At 34.3% G+C, this 19,090-nt stretch overlaps 1 long non-coding RNA gene across 2 annotated transcripts in view; it reads left to right on the forward strand.

Moving 5' to 3' along the window:
* LOC144582349 (uncharacterized) overlaps positions 1 to 18,457 on the forward strand; it is a 138,043-nt gene extending 119,586 nt beyond the window's left edge. For both annotated transcript variants that reach the window (XR_013534883.1, XR_013534884.1), the window contains exons 6-7: positions 977 to 1,050; positions 14,057 to 18,457. This is a non-coding gene — a long non-coding RNA (uncharacterized LOC144582349). The remainder of the gene's footprint in view (positions 1 to 976; positions 1,051 to 14,056) is intronic.
* Positions 18,458 to 19,090: the final 633 nt, after the last annotated feature.

A 19,090-nucleotide genomic window follows, 5' to 3' on the forward strand; every position in this document is an offset into this window, starting at 1 on the left:
TCAGCAGGCAGCTCCCTGCTAGATATAGAAGTGATAATGATAAATCACAGATGAGAATTTGAAGGACTCACATTCAAATGGAGAAAAGTATCAAAATTCTGAAATACATGTTAGGGGTTGAAGTTATTTTCCAATGTGCAATCTAGTTTCATCCCCATACCTGGAAGTAGGCTTATGAAATACTGTTAAAAGTAAAAAACGTAAAATCTGGGAGGTACACTATGGTTGCAATTATGCAAACTACGTTTCTGGTACAAACACACATAAACATACATACCTCAAGCAAAAAGAACTAATATTTGCTAAGTTTTTACTTGTAAAATTATCTAAGAAATGATAAGAACGCAATAAATTAACACACATAATAATTCTTTTAAGAAGGTTGAATTTGGGTTCAATAGGAGAAAAATAAGCAATGTTCTGTCTCTCTTCAGAGGAGAATCATAGAATATTATTGCTAAGAGGTCTTTAAGATAGAATTTTGTCACGAATTCTCAGTTCACAGATCAGGAATCTGAAGCTTGGAGATGTTTAAAGACTTGCTGCAAGTGAGAAGAGAAGCCAACAGATTGGCTTCTTCTAGTCCCGAGACCTCTTGTCTAAACCACAGGTTCACTTTTCATTCTGTAGGACTTGTTTTTGGTAAGATTCAATGTATTTTATTATATACAAGTTCATTTTCTCATCTTTTTGATCACATGAAACATAGAACTCAATGAAGGGTTGTCTTTGTTAACATTTTCAAAAATAATCTTCTTGAGAATTTCACTGTCTTAATATTTAAACATAATTCTCCATACTATTTATGTGATTTATTGTACCATTTATTATAATGCACAATGATAAAGATTATGCCAAGTCTATCAAACAAGTATAAAAGGCAACAAAATATAATTTTAAAACTTTAATTTTGCAAAGATATGTAATGCATTATAGTAAATATTCTGAAAGCTGATAAAATGTGATTCATTAACAGATGCTGCACTACTTATCGTCTTGTTATCGTGGCTTACTGTATAATTACATTGGAACCTTTTGATACCTATTCAGGTGGGTATTTGCCTCTTGTTGCCTTGAAATTTCTTTTCTGCATTAGGTAAATGAGTGCATAAAGTGCTTTTTAAAACATTGCCGTTATCATGGAAAGAAGGGTTTCAAATTAGTATTGTTTATGTACATTGACTTTATTTTGGGTCATGTAGTGGGGAGATAGCTCTCAGAGTTCCAGGGTACCCTAAAAACATTTTGTTATTTTATGGAGACCTTTTCTTGAACTACATTTTTTTTTTAATTGAAAAGCATACTGTTTCTTAAAAGACCAGTGAGAGCATTTGAATTATAATCCAAATATTTTCCTGGCTTTCATTGAAGTATAGAGTCTTAGAAAAAGCTTCTTATTTTGCTATACATTTAGAAAGCAAGCAACATATTTTCTATACAGTCAACACAATCTTTGAGGCCATCTGCAGTTTATAACAAATTTATGATATAGTAGCTTAAATTGATGAGATAATGAGCTGCTGACAGACATGTTTTTCTAAATTGATATTTGAGGATGGTGCAGCCAAAATACTTGGCATGAAAGAGCAAAGAAAATGAGAGTTGTGTATCTACAGAACTCAACTCTATACTGCTACGTGAACTAAAAATGCTTAAAATCTAAAATTTTACCAGTACTCTTAAGTTCGATCTTATGATCTTTGATTAAATATTACCTTAACTCTTATAAAGACTATAGTTTTTTTTTTCTCTTTCATCTGTACAGATACAGACTTGCTAATTATTTGCAAATCCTATTAAGAAAGAAACTATTAAATAGGCACTTTTTGGAATAAGTTACGTGTGTGGATTCACTGAATTCTCAGATATAAAATAAAATTACAAAAGCAAAACAGTTCATTGGAAAATAATATGGAGGCAAAACAAGTGAAAGGAAATTTTTCACATCAAATTACTTGTAATTACATTCCAGGATTCAGGCAATTTTTTTATATTATTTTTCTAAATTGAGCGATTCTTCTATTATACATACTCACAAAAGTAACACACACACAGGCACATATGTAGTACCTCAAATGAGAAAATAATTTGTTTTGTACCAATAAAAATGTTTTGATATTTCCTTTTTCTTTGTTTTTGTTCTCATACTTTAGTTTGAGGCTAAGTGATGATGACATTTGTCTAAGACTTTGAATAATAAAAAACTCTGTACAAACAGTATTCTTTCTTTAAAGATAATATATTTTTTGGTTTGTTTCTTTGTTTTTGAGATGGAGTCTTGCTCTGTCACCCAGGCTGGAGTGCAGCAGCGTGATCTTGGCTTACTAAAACATCTGCCTCCTGGGTTCAAGAGATTTTCTGCCTCAGCCTCCTGAGTAGCTGGGATTACAGGCACAAGCCACCATGCCCTGCCACATTTTGTATTTTTAGTATAGACAGGGTTTCACCATGTTGGCCAGGCTGGTCTTGAACTCCCGACCTCAAGTGATCGATCTGCCTCGGCCTCCCAAAGTGCTAGGATTACTGGCATGAACCACTGCACCTGGCCTCAAACAAAATTTTGTGCTACAAAATCTAAATTTGTGCTCTTGGTTTTCTTTTAGTATTGAACTGGTCATTGCTACTACATATTTAATTAGTTCAATAAACAGATTCTTAATAGGTTCTAGTAGGTAGGGATCTATTCATGAATGAATTTAATTGCTGCTTTTGAGACAGAGCTTCGCCAGCCTTGCATGTAAATATCCTTTCTTCTTAGAGACCCATAATTTGTAGCCCGGGTCTCTAAGAAGAAAGGATAACAATGAAACTCCATAGACATTAACTCAGCCCTAAGGAGACCTGGGTAGGTGTCCTGGGTACCAACACTAAAGTTTCTTTACTCTTCCACTCCCTAGAGTTGCAATTTTCTGGTGTAAATATTATCATTGTTATTTATGTTGGCTGTTGCCTCTGACCAGGTCTAATTCCAATATGCCTTGTGAGCAAGACCACGTGGATTATATACTAGAAATATGCTTATATAGAGCATTGGTCTAAATGCAAAACATTTAAATGTATTGTTTGTCAGGGAAAAACCAACTCCAAGCAGTATCCAGACTGCTTGGTGGAAACTAAAATATAACAACAACCTAGGGCTAAATGAAGTAATAAATAAAATATTAATATATTTAATTTTTTTAAATGATAAAGCATATTTCTTCTTCACACAGTTTTGATTTACAAAGACATAGATGTTGTCACCTCAGTAATCCCACAACCACTCAGCTGTAACTCTTCACACCTAGATGTCTTTTCCAGGGAAATCAGGTGTTGCCTGCTAGTGCTGGTGACCACTTTATATAATACTAGCAATTACCATGCAAAGCACTCAAGCCTGAAGCCATGTGAATTTATCCAATTTCAGGTTTCATTAAAACTTAAATGTCAGCTTAGGTTCTATAAAAGGCACAGCTATTTACAAAGAGACCATATACTGCAAACACTTGTTCTGGATTTGGTTTCTTGAAAAAGAGTGCAAGAGTATTTTGTTGGCTGTTGATTGATCCTGTCAAATGTGATTTAGAAAGAAAAATGAAAAATTTTACAAACTAAACAACTGGTCTCTCGATCTATACAAATTTGAAATTAACGAAGAGAGCTAGCTTGGGTTTTTTTTATTTTTAATAAAGAGGAAGAAGAGGACATTAAAAAATATTCATTGAGCGCACAGTGGATGTTAGGTTTTATTTTAGGGCCTTGGGATCAAGGAACCAAATAGAAGGTATTCCTGTCCTCATGGAGCTTTTACTCCAGTGGGAGAGATTGCAAAAAAAAAAAAGTTAAATAATGTAATGCCAGGTATGGATAAATACCATGGAAGGAAAAGTAGCCCAAGAATCTAGTGAATGAGCAGGCAGGGGGGCAGTGTTCATGTGCAGGTAGGGTGGTAAGGAAAACTGCTCAGCCACACTGACACATGAGCCCAGACCATAGTGGAGCAGGGTGAGCCATTGGGAAGAGTGCCCTGGGAAGAGGAAGAGTGCCAGCCCTAATGTAAGTTCCAGGATTTGGGGAATTCTGATGACATCAATAGACAATTCCTAGGTTGCTACAAAGAATGAAGAATGTTAGAAAATGAGTTCTGAAATGTCATGAGGACCAGATCATGGAAGGTCTTTAGGTCATGTTACAGACACTGCAGTATCTGTTATGTATTAAATATCCATGAAATAATTGTATCTGCGAAAAAAGAAAGGTTTATGTAACTTTTTCCTCTATTATTTTTAATAATATTAAAATAGTTTAACTAATTATATTAAATAGGTTAACTAATTATTAAAATGGATTTGACAAATACACAAGAACACATGTAACATGCAGGTAACTGTATTAAACAGCTCTGGTCTCCTGCCTCATAGTCACTAAGATTTCTTCTTCTCCAGTTATTTCTGCCACAACCATCTTGACTTAGCTTCTCACCTTGGGTCTCAGGCTTCCTTGAAGCCACCACCTGGGAGGCATGTGGGAAATGACCCGTCACTCATTCCTGCCCAGCTTGAAAGTGGGGAGAGTGAATGGGGCAGCCTTGACCAAGGGAGATAAGAGTTAATGATGAAAGCATCTCTCATTCCCATCAGCCAAAATTCCAAAGCATATTTTATTTGATTCCACAGGGGGTCTGGCAGATTTGAACACCAGCTATCTTCAATAACAATTGACTTTCCCCTCTTTCCCTGTTTTCCTCCCTCCAAAATCCCAATCTTCTTTTCTGAAATCACTTCTTCTTCTTTTTTTTTTTTTTTCGAGTTTTTACAGAAAGTGATTTATTTAGGCAGAGAGAGAGAGAAAGTTTCCATAAGGATTGTGGAAGGGGACCCAAGTATGGAATCCCGGAGAGGAAAGCAGCTTCCACACTGAGTGGAAGGGGACCCCAGAGGGGGAAATCCCAGAGAGAGAGAAAGCTTCCAGAAGGATGGTGGAAGGGGATCCAAAGATAGAATCCTCTGAAATCACTTTTTAAGGCAAACTACCTGCATGCCAGCCCTTGTCTCAGGCTCTATTTTCCTGGGGAACCTCAGCTACAGCAGTAAGTTAAAGGTTTGAAATGTATTTATATAAAACACAACACCTTAACTACACCACTCAACCAGGAACTAAAGTATTATAAAAAACTTGCGGCTATCTATGTGCTCCCCACATCCCATTCCTCAGTCTACAACAATGCTCACCCCTCTCCCAACCCAACCAGGGAATCACAGTCAGAAACTTCAGTTTCATCACTCCCTTACTTTAATGATGTTAAGATTTATCATGTATGTATATATTGCAAATAATATATTGTTTAGCTTCTGTATGTATTAGAACTTTAAAAAATGGTATCACATAAGTGTAGTTTTATGCAACTCATTTTTTACTCCAATTTATGTTTCTAAATTTTTCACTGTTGTTATGCGAAGTTGTAGTTTCATTTCTGCATAGTTTACCTATCATAATTTGTTAATTTAATCTCTAGTCAATAGGTTTTTAAGTTTATCCATTGTTTTGCTATTTTGAACAGCATTACTGTGAATATTCTCATGTATGAATCGTGGTGCACGCATGAAGGAGATTCTTTAGGCCTGTACTGTTCACTACAGTACAGTGGTGCCTTGCCACATGTGGCTATTCAGAATTCAAGACGTGGTGCGTCCAAACTGAGACACCCCATAAAGTGCAACTACATGCCAGATTTTGAAGATTTAGTACAAAAAAAATTCCTACTTTTTGAATTATTTAAAAATATTTATTACATGTTGAAATGCTATTGGTTTGGATATATTGGGTTACATAAAATATAATTAAATTGATTTCACCTGCTTATTTTTACTTTTTAAAATATAGCCACCAGAAACTTAGAAATGATATATGTGGCCTACGTTCTGTTTCTACCAGACAGCACTGGCCTAGGAAATTACTACTCAGAGTGTTTCTCTGCACAATAAGATCTGCATCACCTGGAAATGCAGAATCTCTGGCCCCTCTTCAAACCATCTCAATGCCTTGCAACAAAACAGAGTTTACAAAGCAAAAAAGGACAAAGGAAAGAATGGTAAAAGAAAAGAAATTACATAGAATCCAGGAAACAAGAAAGAAAGTGTAGTGTACAGAAATTACTGATTTGGGTCATAGTAGGACATAGAACCTTAGATGAAGGTCTCAGAAAAAAATAAAATACTTGACTAAATGAAGAGGTTGGTTAAAAAAATAATATGTATTTATTATAAATAATATATTTAAAGATATATGAGAAACTTCGAGGGAAAAGAAAGTAGAAGAAGAAGGGATGAAATTATAGTCACTCCTGGCTCTTTAAAAAAAATTATCCACAAATATGAAAAGAATGGTCAAGAGGAGGTGATGCTCATTTTATAAGGTGGAGCATCAAAGAGACCATCTGTACTTGAGGAAACATAAAATATGAAGTTAATGCATTACCTACAGAAACAAAACAACATTCTAAAAAGAAACTGAACCATAAGAAAAATATATAGCCCACAATGGGAGGAGGGGAGCGGGAAGTCTAGCAAAAAGGAAATAACTTTTCATCTGTTGTGGTAAAAGACAGTCAATGGACTAAAATGGTAAGTGGAGAACTAGACAAATATTTTCCAGAAGAAAGACCTATAGAGATGAAATTGCTTATTTGTGAGGAATCAGTCTAGAGTAGGAAAAGGGTAAGGGACTCAATGTTTATAATTCATTTGTATAGATTTCTTTGTAAAAATAACATATAAAATTTATAAAATACTTAGATGTGTAGATATTGTTCTATGCTATATATAGAAATATATTTTACAGTAATCAATTACTATATCAACTTCTTTTTTGTTGGCATGTATTATCGTTTTTCTGAGATTACCCCATTTTATTTTTTATAACACATACATTTGCTTTTTTAATTTTTATAAGGTATAGATGAATATACCACCCTCCATCTTAAAAGTCTGAAGATATTTTGATGTTCTCTGTAGATAAGTTATTGATCTTTAATACAGTAAAAAATTCTCCATATTAAATATTGTTTTCTTACATCAGAGGACCCTAGAAAAGTCTTAAGATATAACTTGAACAATATTATGGAATTTATGTCAAAATAGCATTGAAAGATAATATAATGACACACAGTGAAATAAATTATCTGGGAAAAGAATGGAGCTGTTCTTGGATGAGTGTAATGAGACGAGAGATGTTTAACCAATTAACTGATTTCATAATGTAGCCCCGAAAAAGAGAGAAATTATTTTAAAGATTGGAAACACCTTATAGTTTCTACCATTTTTGCAATGTGTATTTGTGGTGTTTCAATTATTCCCTAATTTTTTTTCTAAGTATTGATGAATGCCAGCCCTACCCAAATACATAGCCCAAGGTGTTCATATATCAGTGAGACAAAGCATTGCCTGTAAAATTCTTGAGATTTATGGCACTGGATAATTGCTTTATTTGGTTAGCCTGCTATTTATGCAAACTATTTTAGTCTGATTCTACTCAAAACTGAAAAATATGGTAAATCAGAAAAGGAATGAAAATAGTCTATTTTTGAAATCTTTATTCTGAAAGGTAAGCTAAACTTTCATTCAAATCTAGATAAAAGATTTGGTTGCATTTTATTAGTCTAAATCATTGGGTATAAGTTAGTAAGCATGCTACAGCTCGACTGTAAAGTTCAAGTTCACAGAGCACATAGCATGCCTGTGCTGGTAACTTTTTAAGTCCAGGATACTCTTGCCATGAATCCTGAAAACATCTGTAGCAATGGCATTCATGTAAATGAAGAAAACAGTCAATTATTGCAGTCTATGGAGTTATTCTTCAATAATTCACAAATGATAACAATGTCAACAAAACACAGCAGTGGTTGTATTCCTCAAGTTTGGATTTAGTTTAATGTTTATAATAAAACTATTATTTATTTTAATCACTAAGTATAACAACTACAAGTCATAGATTTTTTTTTCAGACAACTTTTGATTTTACTGCTGATTTTAACCAAAAAGTGGCAAGCATACCTCTTACTTGACTCTCAATTTTAGTGCTGAGTCTATTCATGAAGCATCTTAATTTGATAGCAATATGTTCCTGGCCAATTTCTGATCAACATGAATAATTCCAATGACTTTTTTTTCTGGAACGTTATCTTTTAGTCGTACAATAGAATCTTAAAGATAAATGAATGCTATCATGTAATTTATACAAATTCTCTCTCATTATTTTTTAGAAGACTTACCTAAAAGGGAAAATGTAAGAAAGTTGCTAATCATCATAGAACCAACAGTCTGAACGTTTCCAACATGCTTGTCTGACTGATAAAGTATGTGTACTTATCTTTCTGCTTAAGAGCTTTAGGCAAATTGTGATTCTGAAAGCAGAAACATCTGTCAACTGAGAAAAAATGCCCAGGTTTTCAATCCAAGGAATTGAGGAACTACTAAATCATCCATAAACTGACTTGCTAGGTTTAGAGATGCATTCATCGACTATCTGGTACTTTTCAGAGAAGTACATAGCTCCTGATACAACTAGTTTATAAAACAGTAGACACCTTAGTCTGGGGGAAACCACTGCAATGGCCAGTATTCTACTTTGTTTAAAATTTTCAAATTATGCATGAATGAAAAGGCAATATTTTCTTGTTCAAAATAAGCTATGCAACAATTGCTGTTCCAGAGCATTTTCTATTAATGTGAGTCTGTCGATTTTTTCAGGGATTTTCATTAATTAATTAGAAGTAGGATATAGACCATGGTGATACATATTTCTGCATTTCTTTTAAAATTGACTTGTACAGTCTTTGCCTATAATCTTTTGGTTTAGTTCACCAATTATTTAAATACACGTTCGTTTTTGTATTTCTGACTGACTTAAAATCATGTGTAAAGCCTAAATTGTTTCAATTTTAGAACATGAATAAACTTTAAATCCAAATGTCTCATTAGCTATCAGAAATTCAAAAAACAAAAAAATTACTTAGAATTAATTTATTCTCTTTGAAATGTTTCCTTTGAATTTAAAAAAGATATTTAATGCTTCAAACTAATAAAACATGATAATGTATATGTATTATAGGCATGTGAAATTTGCCTTTTTATTCTTTCCAAAGATAAATTAATATTTATCTTTGTTGTTACAACGTAAAATTATTTTTTATTTTAATTTATAGCTGTTCCATGATTTTTTTTTCTTTTGATGGAGTCTTGCTCTGTTGCCAGGCTACAGTGCAGTGGTGCAATCTCAGCTCACTGCAACCTCCACCTCCTGGGGTCAAGCCATTCTCTTGTCTCAGCCTTCCAGGTAGCTGGGACTACAGGCTCACGCCACCATGCCCAGCTAATTTTTGTATTTTTAGTAGAGACGGGGTTTCATCATGTTGGCCAGGATGGTCTCAATCTCTTGACCTCATGATCTACCTGCCTTGGCCTCCCAAAGTTATGGGATTATATGCGTGAGCCACCATGTCCAGCCATCCCTGATATTTTTTAGCATAAAAATGACATGTACAAAGATCAAAATATTGAACCAACTGTATTGGTTACGTGTGGTGACCATAATCAGAGGAAAGTGAAGCTTTAGAAAATGATCAAATTCTATTTAAATTGTGACATTTCCTCAAACATAAAACTCTCTCAATCAAATCATTTAGTTATAGAAAGTGCTTCTGATTTTTCTGTCTTTCTCAATGCCTGTCTCTCTCAATCTCTCTTTCTAAATCTCTTCCCCACCATTATTTGGTTTCCTTGTCCATCAAATTGCTCATAAATTCAACTAGAGCTTTCTTCTTTCTCCTAGCAGAGACAGACTCTTATCTCAGGCCGATTTTTCCGCAAGGACAACCTCAGTTTCTTTAGGCATGTAATTGGCTCTAGGCCTACTCTAAAGCCTATTGCAAGATAGGTTTTTTGTTTGTTTGTTTATGTTTTAAACATGCACTATATCCTTCTTTCTTCATCCTCTGTGACTAATTGAAGGCATCAAATTCAGTTTTATGAAGCTCCCACTATGCCCTGCACTTGGTTTGTTTCCTACATATCTTGGGGTTGTTTTTCTCTTTCTAAACTGCAAGATGTAACAAAACATTTAGGTATTGTAACAGCAGTGTACAGTAATAAGCCAGGAAACTATCTTGGAGATCTATATTCTTTATAAAATATGGCTTTCTGGAATAAACATATTATATTGAGTTGTGTCAATAGGAATAAACATGACAAGCTAAGAAGAGGCTGATATTTATAAGTTCATTGAAAGTACTGAGAAGTCATACAAAATTGTAGGCACACTTACTATTAAATGACTAAAAACTTCTATTTATATTTTGAATTACTATATATGCTATTGTTCAATATTTACTTAATTCTTTAAATTGAAACTTGTAAGATCAATACTGTTTCAGTTGGATAACCTCAATATTTGAAGATACCAGGAGGGAAAATGGTAATTTTAAACACCGAGGAAAGCCTCGTTTTAGACATAGATAAAAGGATAATCACAGAGATGAAGACTCTGGCCCTCAAGAAGATTACAGACTAGCCTGAAAGACATGTAAGCATATAAACAATAGCAGATGGGCAAAGACAGTGTGGGACAGAAAAAAGAAGTAATGGAAAATTACATTCCTAAGCTAAGCATTCAACATTGAAGGGAGTGCCCAGGACAGTTTGACAGAACCTCAAGCCACACTGGGCACTTAAGAGAAACCTTGAGGGACCAATGGAAAAAGGAGACTACATCTTTGGGAAGGGCAAAATAGAAGCCTAGAGTGAGAGACGGCCAGGGGAAGACCTTATAGGCCATGAGCCCATTACAAAGTTCTCCTTCTGCCTTATTCTAAGGCCCCTTTCTCTGTGTTGCCTTGGTGGAAGTTAATCCCAAAGCTCCTAGCTGGGTGGTCTGAGCAGAGTAGCACCCTCCCCACTATATTCGCAAAAGTTACCTAGAGCTTGTCAGGTAGGTCCAGAACTGAGGCTCTTCACATGTGGGAAGCTCCCAGAACTTCCCAGGAAGACCACAGCCCAGGACTAGGCTTTCCGGTCCTCATGTTAGGTAAGCATTGTGAACCAGGGAAGCTGACATTTCTAATACAGTGTTTTTCAACTCTGGCTGCACATCACAATTCCCAGGGGTGGTAGGACTTTTTAAAAATTATCAAATTTTTGACTACCAATTAAATAAATTAGAATGCTTTAAAGTGACACACCAGCACCGATATTTTAAAAGTATTAAGTGATTACATGATGCAGTGAGATTAGAGAATCATTGGTCCTAAGGCATTTATAGGAAAACAGGAAAGCTATCTGAGAAAGAAAAGGGAATAAGACCCCAGATAAAAAGAAAATAGCAAACTATTTCCAAATTAGCAGTGCACTTAGTTGAAGAGCATTCTACTTATGTTCTGTTCTCTTTCTCACATTGTCCTAACAAGGGCCAATTCAAGAGCTACCATGAGTCTGGCCTCAGAAAGATGTCACAAACTTTATAAACTTTGCTGGGATTTGCTGTCTGGCCATGGGACTCAGGGTACTCAGAGTTACACACACACACACACACACACACACACACACACGAGAAAATAAAAAATAAGATGGCCAACATAAAAATAGAATTAACAAATGGGTAAGAGTAAATTAAAGATAAACAAAAGAATCAAAAGATAGAAGTTTTCAGATTTGTTTAAAGAACCACAGCACATCATTTGCAAGAAAAATAATTAAAACATCAAGAAACAGAAAGTATAAAACTCAAAGAATTTAAAACATATGTCAGAAGCACAGCCATTTAAAAAGTTAATGTAACAATCTTAATGTAAAATAGACTGTAAGGTAAAAAACATCATAAGGACCATAAGAATAATACAAATTATTAAAAGGTATAATATATCAAAGATATATAATAACCACTTACTAATATAGACTCAATTATGATTGAATTGATTAGGAAGAGGACTGGAGCATCCTTATCTTTTAAAAACTGCCTGAATGACTTATTTTCAGTTAGACTGAGAATCACTACTTTACACAATCTTTAATTTTTAAATAAAACATAGTAGAAAATTCAATACCATTCACATAACAAAAATCTATAAATTGTCTAGATATTAGTCTCTCTGAGAATGCACATAACCTATAGGGACAAAATTTAAAATTATGTTAAATGTTAATTAAAGAAGACCTGAAGAAAATCAAATTATAAGTTAATGGATGAAACAACTTAGCATTACAATGTTAACGTGCAAATTTTCCTACAAATTAATCTGTACATTCAATGTAATAACAAATAAATATCTAGCTGATATCTAGAATTATCAAACTAATTCTTAAGTGTATGTACAATAATAACATTCTTAAATTGATACAATTATTTCTATACAGAGAGCAAAGGAGAGGGTGTCTCTACCAGACATGAGGACATATTGCTAAGTCACAGTGACAATAGAACAACAAATAGAAAACACAATAGAACAACAGAAAAAACATCATACCAAATAATTATAGCTAATAAATACAAAAGAAATTATAGAATTAAAATTATTTTTAAATTCCTCCCCCAAAAATATTTCAATAACATTTCAAGCAATGATCATTATTGAATGGTAAATCATCCAGTGAAATGTTGATGTGAACTTTACAATTAATGGAAAAAGTTGATACCATCTTAAAAAAAGGTGAATAAAAGAAATCTTGACAACACTTATTTTGACGGTTTCTAATTATGGTTTTTTTCCTACTGACTATATTCAGTCATATATTCCTCAGGTGTTTTTAAGAGCACTTACTATTGTGTCAGACATGGTGCTAAGTCTTGACCTAGCAACAACAGTAGAATTTTTTGTTTTCAAAGCTTTAGAGTGGGGTTTTATTTTTATTTTTGTTTTCCAGAGTGAATTCCAATTCACAATTCAGACTTTTGAGAAAGTACCTGAAAGAAATACCCAGTGAGTTTTCTTTAATCCCCCACATCACACATTGGTGCATATACCTTTTTCTGTGGCATTGGTATTTCATTCCCGATCCCTCCAAATACTCCCTGAAAGGAAGACAGTTTATTTAATTTTTTTCTAAATTACCATTCTTTCCTCCAGGCCTAGTGCCTTCCACTTTAGCAACACTTTCTAGCTTTTAAAGTTTTCCAGTACATAAAAATTGTGTACCCTTGGGCTTCTGAGGCTGCACAATGGGAAACAAGATGCGTCCACTGTGCATGACAAGGGATCCCGGAACGTTTGGATCCCGGAATGTTTGGCAGCATTTGCTGCAGAAACATCAGGAAATATTTTCCTGTCTTGGAGCCTCATACTGGTAAATGTGACTCAAATGAAACTCATGATTTTTACTAAGGTAAGGGTATTATTTATAAAAAAGGGTAAAAAACTAACTGACCAAATTGAAATTTGGCTTTCTTTGGGAGTTACTATACAAGGCACAATTTCATGGTAGGGAATAATTAAAGGTTGCTATAGTTGGCAAAAAAGTAAGAAATAGACATGGAATCAAATTCATGGGACAAGAAGCTTAATGAAACCTCTAATTGGTTATAAAATTTGAAGCCCAAGTTGCAATGGATAAAATGAGATATTCTCAGCCAATTTTGAAATGGATCTCAACTCTCTGCTCTCGAAAAGGGGACAATATTGAGTAGTTATTGCTGTTGTTGTTTTACACCAAAGGACATAGCTGAGTTTTACACAAAACGGGGTTGTTTTTTAAGATTTGACAAGATTTCAGCTTAGGACACAATGTGTCTGTTTCCTAAATTCCTTTGGCAGGCCCGGTGGCATCATAAATTTAATGTACTGAAACTGGAGCTTTCTCATGCAGAAAAGCAGGCCAGGATATGTCAACTCACCAGAAAATTATATTATTCTTGGAGGTATAAAATGTGTGTTCCGTAGCTATAATCATGTTAAAATTTCTTCCAGTTTGAAGTGTTCCTAGTGGGATGTGTAATGAAGCTCTACAGTCTTAGCAGGCATCAAGTAACTTCCAGATTCTCTTTGACTTGGATGTTAATACAACTTGGTTCTGTTTTTCTTCATCTTTGATAGGTGTCTGGGGATGAAGTCATGACTCTGCTTTCTCCTCTTGCGACTTACATCTCAAGCCACCTTTCAGCAAAACAGATCCCTGATTGATATGATTGTATGTATAAATTCTTCAGTAATCTGAAGGTAACATTTGGCAAAAGTTTATCTACAGTGATAAGAAATTACATTATTATACCATTAAAATATAATTCAAAAATATGTTATGGATAAGTGCCATGCCACCAGTGAACCTGAAAGAAAGACAAGGATGATGACATTTACATGAGAAAGCAAAAAACAGACATGCAATAATAAAATGAAGGCTTAGTCTCAGCGATCAGAGGCTTAAAGAAAGAGATACATTAACATCTGCAAAGAAAAGAGAAACGTCTTTTCTGCCTAATCTTCCAACATAACACCCAACTAGGACCACCTTATTGCATCCTGATTGAAACCAACTTCATCAACTCTTCCATTAAAACTAGACTGGACTTAATGCAGTGAATGAGATTGCCTATATGACAAGTCCATTTCCTTATGTAACTGTGTAATGGATAAACTTGAGAAAAACATAGATATGGAAGGTCTCTGAGAAATGCTAAGGATCTGAGACTTGAAGAATTTCCATGCACACATGAACTTATGCAGCAGACTGATTAGTGCTAAGAGTAACTCAAGACAAATGTTACATTGTGGACACTGTTGACCTTGATCTTAAGTAAAGATCCCCAGAATTTCTATCACAAACGTTTCTAAGAACATGTACAACATGAAGGGGATGTTGTATAATTACAGAGGTTTTTGGTTTTGACTCTAAGTAACCTTATGTCCCTTCCTTCAATTTTCTCTGATGGCAGCTCACAAAGCAGCATACAACTGCAAAATTTATTATTCCAGAGTACGAATAGTTTCTTCAAAATTGGCAAGAAGTCCCTAGAAGCACAGAATCACAGATACAGTGCAGACCTTGAAGAGCATTTACTACAACTCTTTGGTATTTCAAAGAAGACGCTGAACTCCAGAGAGGTTAAGTGAATACTAGCTGATGACTAGGCTTCTTTGTCCTAGCTTGGCACTGCCTACTAGAGTAGTGAAAAAGATTACCATCACTAGTCAGAAAAATAAAACAGATTGTAATGCTTCTTCAACTCTAAAGCTTAACATATAAGGAGGAAATTTCCAGCAGCCCTAATACTTCCCATACTGTCCCCCAATTGCCCCAAGTGTCATTTGCAAGTGAATAGTCTTATTGTCTCAATCCATCTGTTTGGAGTGTGCTTTGGTTATTGAAGTAAAATATTTCAAACTCTGCAAGCTAGTTTAAAAAATGTCCATAACTGTTGGTAAATCTGAAGTAATAAATGAATTTTGACATAATCCAGCTGCCACCACCATTGTTGCATAAACATGCTTGATATCTTATTACATCTCTCTAGCACCAGGAAGAAAAGTGCCATCATATTTCTAGAGTTTGTAGCTATAAAATATGAGAAAATGTTTAATCTGAAGAACAAAATGAGCTTCATGGATAATAATTATTTCACTCGAAGATTTGCTTTCACAAGAACCGTTGAATTTAGCTGAAAGCACATAATTATTAGTTGGAATTCACATAATGATGTGAGTTACAACTAAACTTCCATAACCCTAAATTTGTGTAAATAAGAAAAATGGTAATGAAGGCTTTGAAAGTGATAAGAAGGTTTCTAATAAAGAGCTCAGGTCTAGAAAATGGGTCACCCATGTTTGCGCTGATCACTATGAATTGAGTTACAGCCATCATCACGTCTATAGTACTGCTTAAACTGACCCCTCCAGCAATCAGTTGCATTCTCAGGGACCCGTGGAGTCTTTGGATACATTTTAGTCATCCCACTTCACTTGCTAATGCCATCATCTTAGATAGGTTGTGATACAACTAAAAAAAATGTAAGATGGGGTAAGTAGGTAGAAAGATTAGTTGCAGTTGCCTTGGGTAAAAATAATTAAAACATCAATATAATAATAACTAGAGTCATCGTACATCATGGTTTTCTTAGGACAATTTTATTTTAAGCCCTATATCCTGTACAGTTTAGCATCTGTCCCAAGCAAACTTCTGGACAGAATTTGATCATAAATTACATGGTTGCTCTATTACAATATTTTAGTGTTTATTTTGTGTCTGTAAGCATAAAGATATGTCATCTAATTTAATCCTCTTGAAAACACAGTGAAGTATAAATTATTACGCCCATTTTGTAGATAAAGAAACTAAAAAGCACAGACTTTATGTAACTTTACAAATATCCCCCAGCTTTTAAGCAATGGACTCAGGATGACTGGCTCCAGTTCTTTTATGTCAACTTCTTAACTACTTCACAACAAATTCACATTTCCTAGGTCTGGTAGAATTTTTCATTTAAAGTACATGGAGATAAGTTCCAAAAGCCAAACCTTAAGTTTAATACATCACCTATTTTAAGTATCAAATTGAATTTTACCAGTGCTTGTAAGAGTTTGGAAAGAACAGATGGCTCTTTTAGCAAATTTTGGAATATAAAACAAGGGCCTATTTCTTAAATCCTTAAGAGAAAAATTACTTAGAAATGATTAAAATGCAGTTAACAAAGTTAGTAGCTACTCATGGGTCTTCTTGAAGTTAGGCATTGAAACAGGAATTGATAAGCATAATAGATTATTCACAAGTAGGTAGTGATGGGATTGGGCGGTACATATGTAATCTTTAAAAGTTGATATTAGGGAGGACAATTTGAAACTCCTCAGAGCGCACTAGAACCCCAATTGCCCTAAGCATAAACCTAATCCAGTTGGGCAATTTTTGCCTTTTCTAATAGCTGTTGGACAAAATCTCCTAAACCACATAAATCTTTTCAAACAGCAGTTACTGAAAATTAAGTAACATTTTTTATAAACAGTATGTACCGAAGTCTGGCAATCTTTTCCTTCCAGCCAGATATCCTCATTAACCAGTACTGTAGTTTCTGAGGTGTACAATTACCATTCTTCATACAGAATAGCTTAAAGTATCTTTGAATTTATTAAGGATTACACTGAAAGCAATGTTATTGGTTCCCATTTCTGTGAAATTTGCTAATCTTTGAAGGTACATGTATAGTAATTGTGTCACTAAGCATGTTGAAATAATTTGAAAATTTCATTCCCCAATCTATTCATTAAAGAGCATTCATTGTATATGTGGACAAGATGTCCAGCAACATAAAGGGTTTTCTTGTTTGTTTTGGTTTGGTTTATTAAAATGGCATACACACACATAGGTGAATAACTGTTAGAAACCTTAACCTTGAAATAAAGGTTGACAACTTACTGTTCTGCAAAGTCTCAATATTAAGGGAAAATGAAAGTTTATTTGCACAGTGGATTGCAATACGCACTCTAGTATTGAATTTGGTTTGTTTATATCTATAAGAAACAAGGAAAAAAGAGCCAAAAAATTACAGCAGGTGAAATGTACTTAGGAGCCTATTTCTAGGAAGCAAATGGTTGTGTTTAAGTCTTTTCAGTGAGTAGCTGAATTACATTGCCTGTAGAAACCAGTTAATACTCTTTTTGGCTGGAGACACATTCTCCGCTGCACTTCCATGCTGCTTGTACTTGCCAGGGAGATTGAACTATACTAGACTATGTGAGCTCCGTACTTGGCTACATAATCACTTTAAAAGTCTTGAAAAGCAGACTTTCAAACTCTTTATCTTTTGATTAAAAAGATAATCTCTGGGTAGTTCCAATTAAGTTTGTGTAATATAATCTTTATGCTAAAAAATAATGGTTTTATGACATTTCTTTTTTTAGTAATTCATAATTTGGGTATGAAATTCCTGCGAGCTTAGCCATTTTAGGAATGACTGCTAAAACTATATATCTAAATTTCAGTTTAAAAGATTTCTTATTTTTATTTTTATTTCCCAAGAGTAATATCACCTAATGCACACATATATCACCATGACACACATGCACATTTACATATATATGTGTATGTGTATGTTTACATGTGTATATGTGTATATGTGTATGTATGTGTGTATATGTATATGTATGTGTGTATATGTATATGTGTATGCATATGTGTGTATATGTCTATGTGTGTGTATATATGTATACGTCTATGTATATGTGTGTGTATATATATGTATACATACAAGCAGTCCTCACTTTATATAGTAGTGTGGGACTGTGAAAATAATCATGTAAACTGAAACGGTGAAAGACGGTCTTCATAACATATGGGAAAAATACAATTATTCTGTGATCTAAAAAATTTTTGTCAAAACATTATAAACTCTCTGTCCGTTTTAGTTATATAAAACATGAAAAACCCTGTAAAACTGTTAATTACCTAATATGCTGTGATTTCAACCATTAGAAACATCAAGATAAAATGTTTCATTTTTTTTTTAAAAACTTTGAACATTGCTGGTTTCATTTTTATAAAACAGGATACCAAGCTTCCATCTTTCCTAGAGAATTATATTTCCAGCTTTGGATATATGCTTGAAAATTTTTTAAGTGCTTTCAAAATTGTAAAATCTCAGAATTCCTTTAATGTGAAGAGATTTGTTGGCCTCACTTCCTCTAGGACGTCCTTTTTTTTTTTTTGAGACGCAGTCTTACTCTGTCTCCCCAGGCTGGAGTGCAGTGGGACAATCTTGGCTCACTTTAACCTCTGCCTCCCCAGTTCAAGGATTCTCCTGCCTCAGCTCCCAAGTAGCTGGGACTACAGGCATCTGCCACCACACCTGGCTAACTTTTGTATTTTTAGTAGATATGGGGTTTCACCATGTTGGTCAGGAGATTGGCGGTCAATCTCCTGATCCGCCAGCCTCAGCCTCCCAAAGTGCTAGGATTACAGGTATGAGCCACCACACCCAGCTGGACATCATTATTTTTGTCACAATCAAGTTCTTCATATATATATATATATATATATATATATAATCTGTGTGTTCACCTTCACTAAGTTCTCCTAGCTTCAGATCTAGAGTCTATCCAACAGTAGCCATGTAAACATTTCCACATTCAGCTGTTTGTGTTTTT

The sequence above is a fragment of the Callithrix jacchus genome, chromosome 4 (genome assembly GCF_049354715.1).
Source record: "Callithrix jacchus isolate 240 chromosome 4, calJac240_pri, whole genome shotgun sequence".
NCBI classification, from domain to species: Eukaryota; Metazoa; Chordata; class Mammalia; order Primates; family Cebidae; genus Callithrix; species Callithrix jacchus.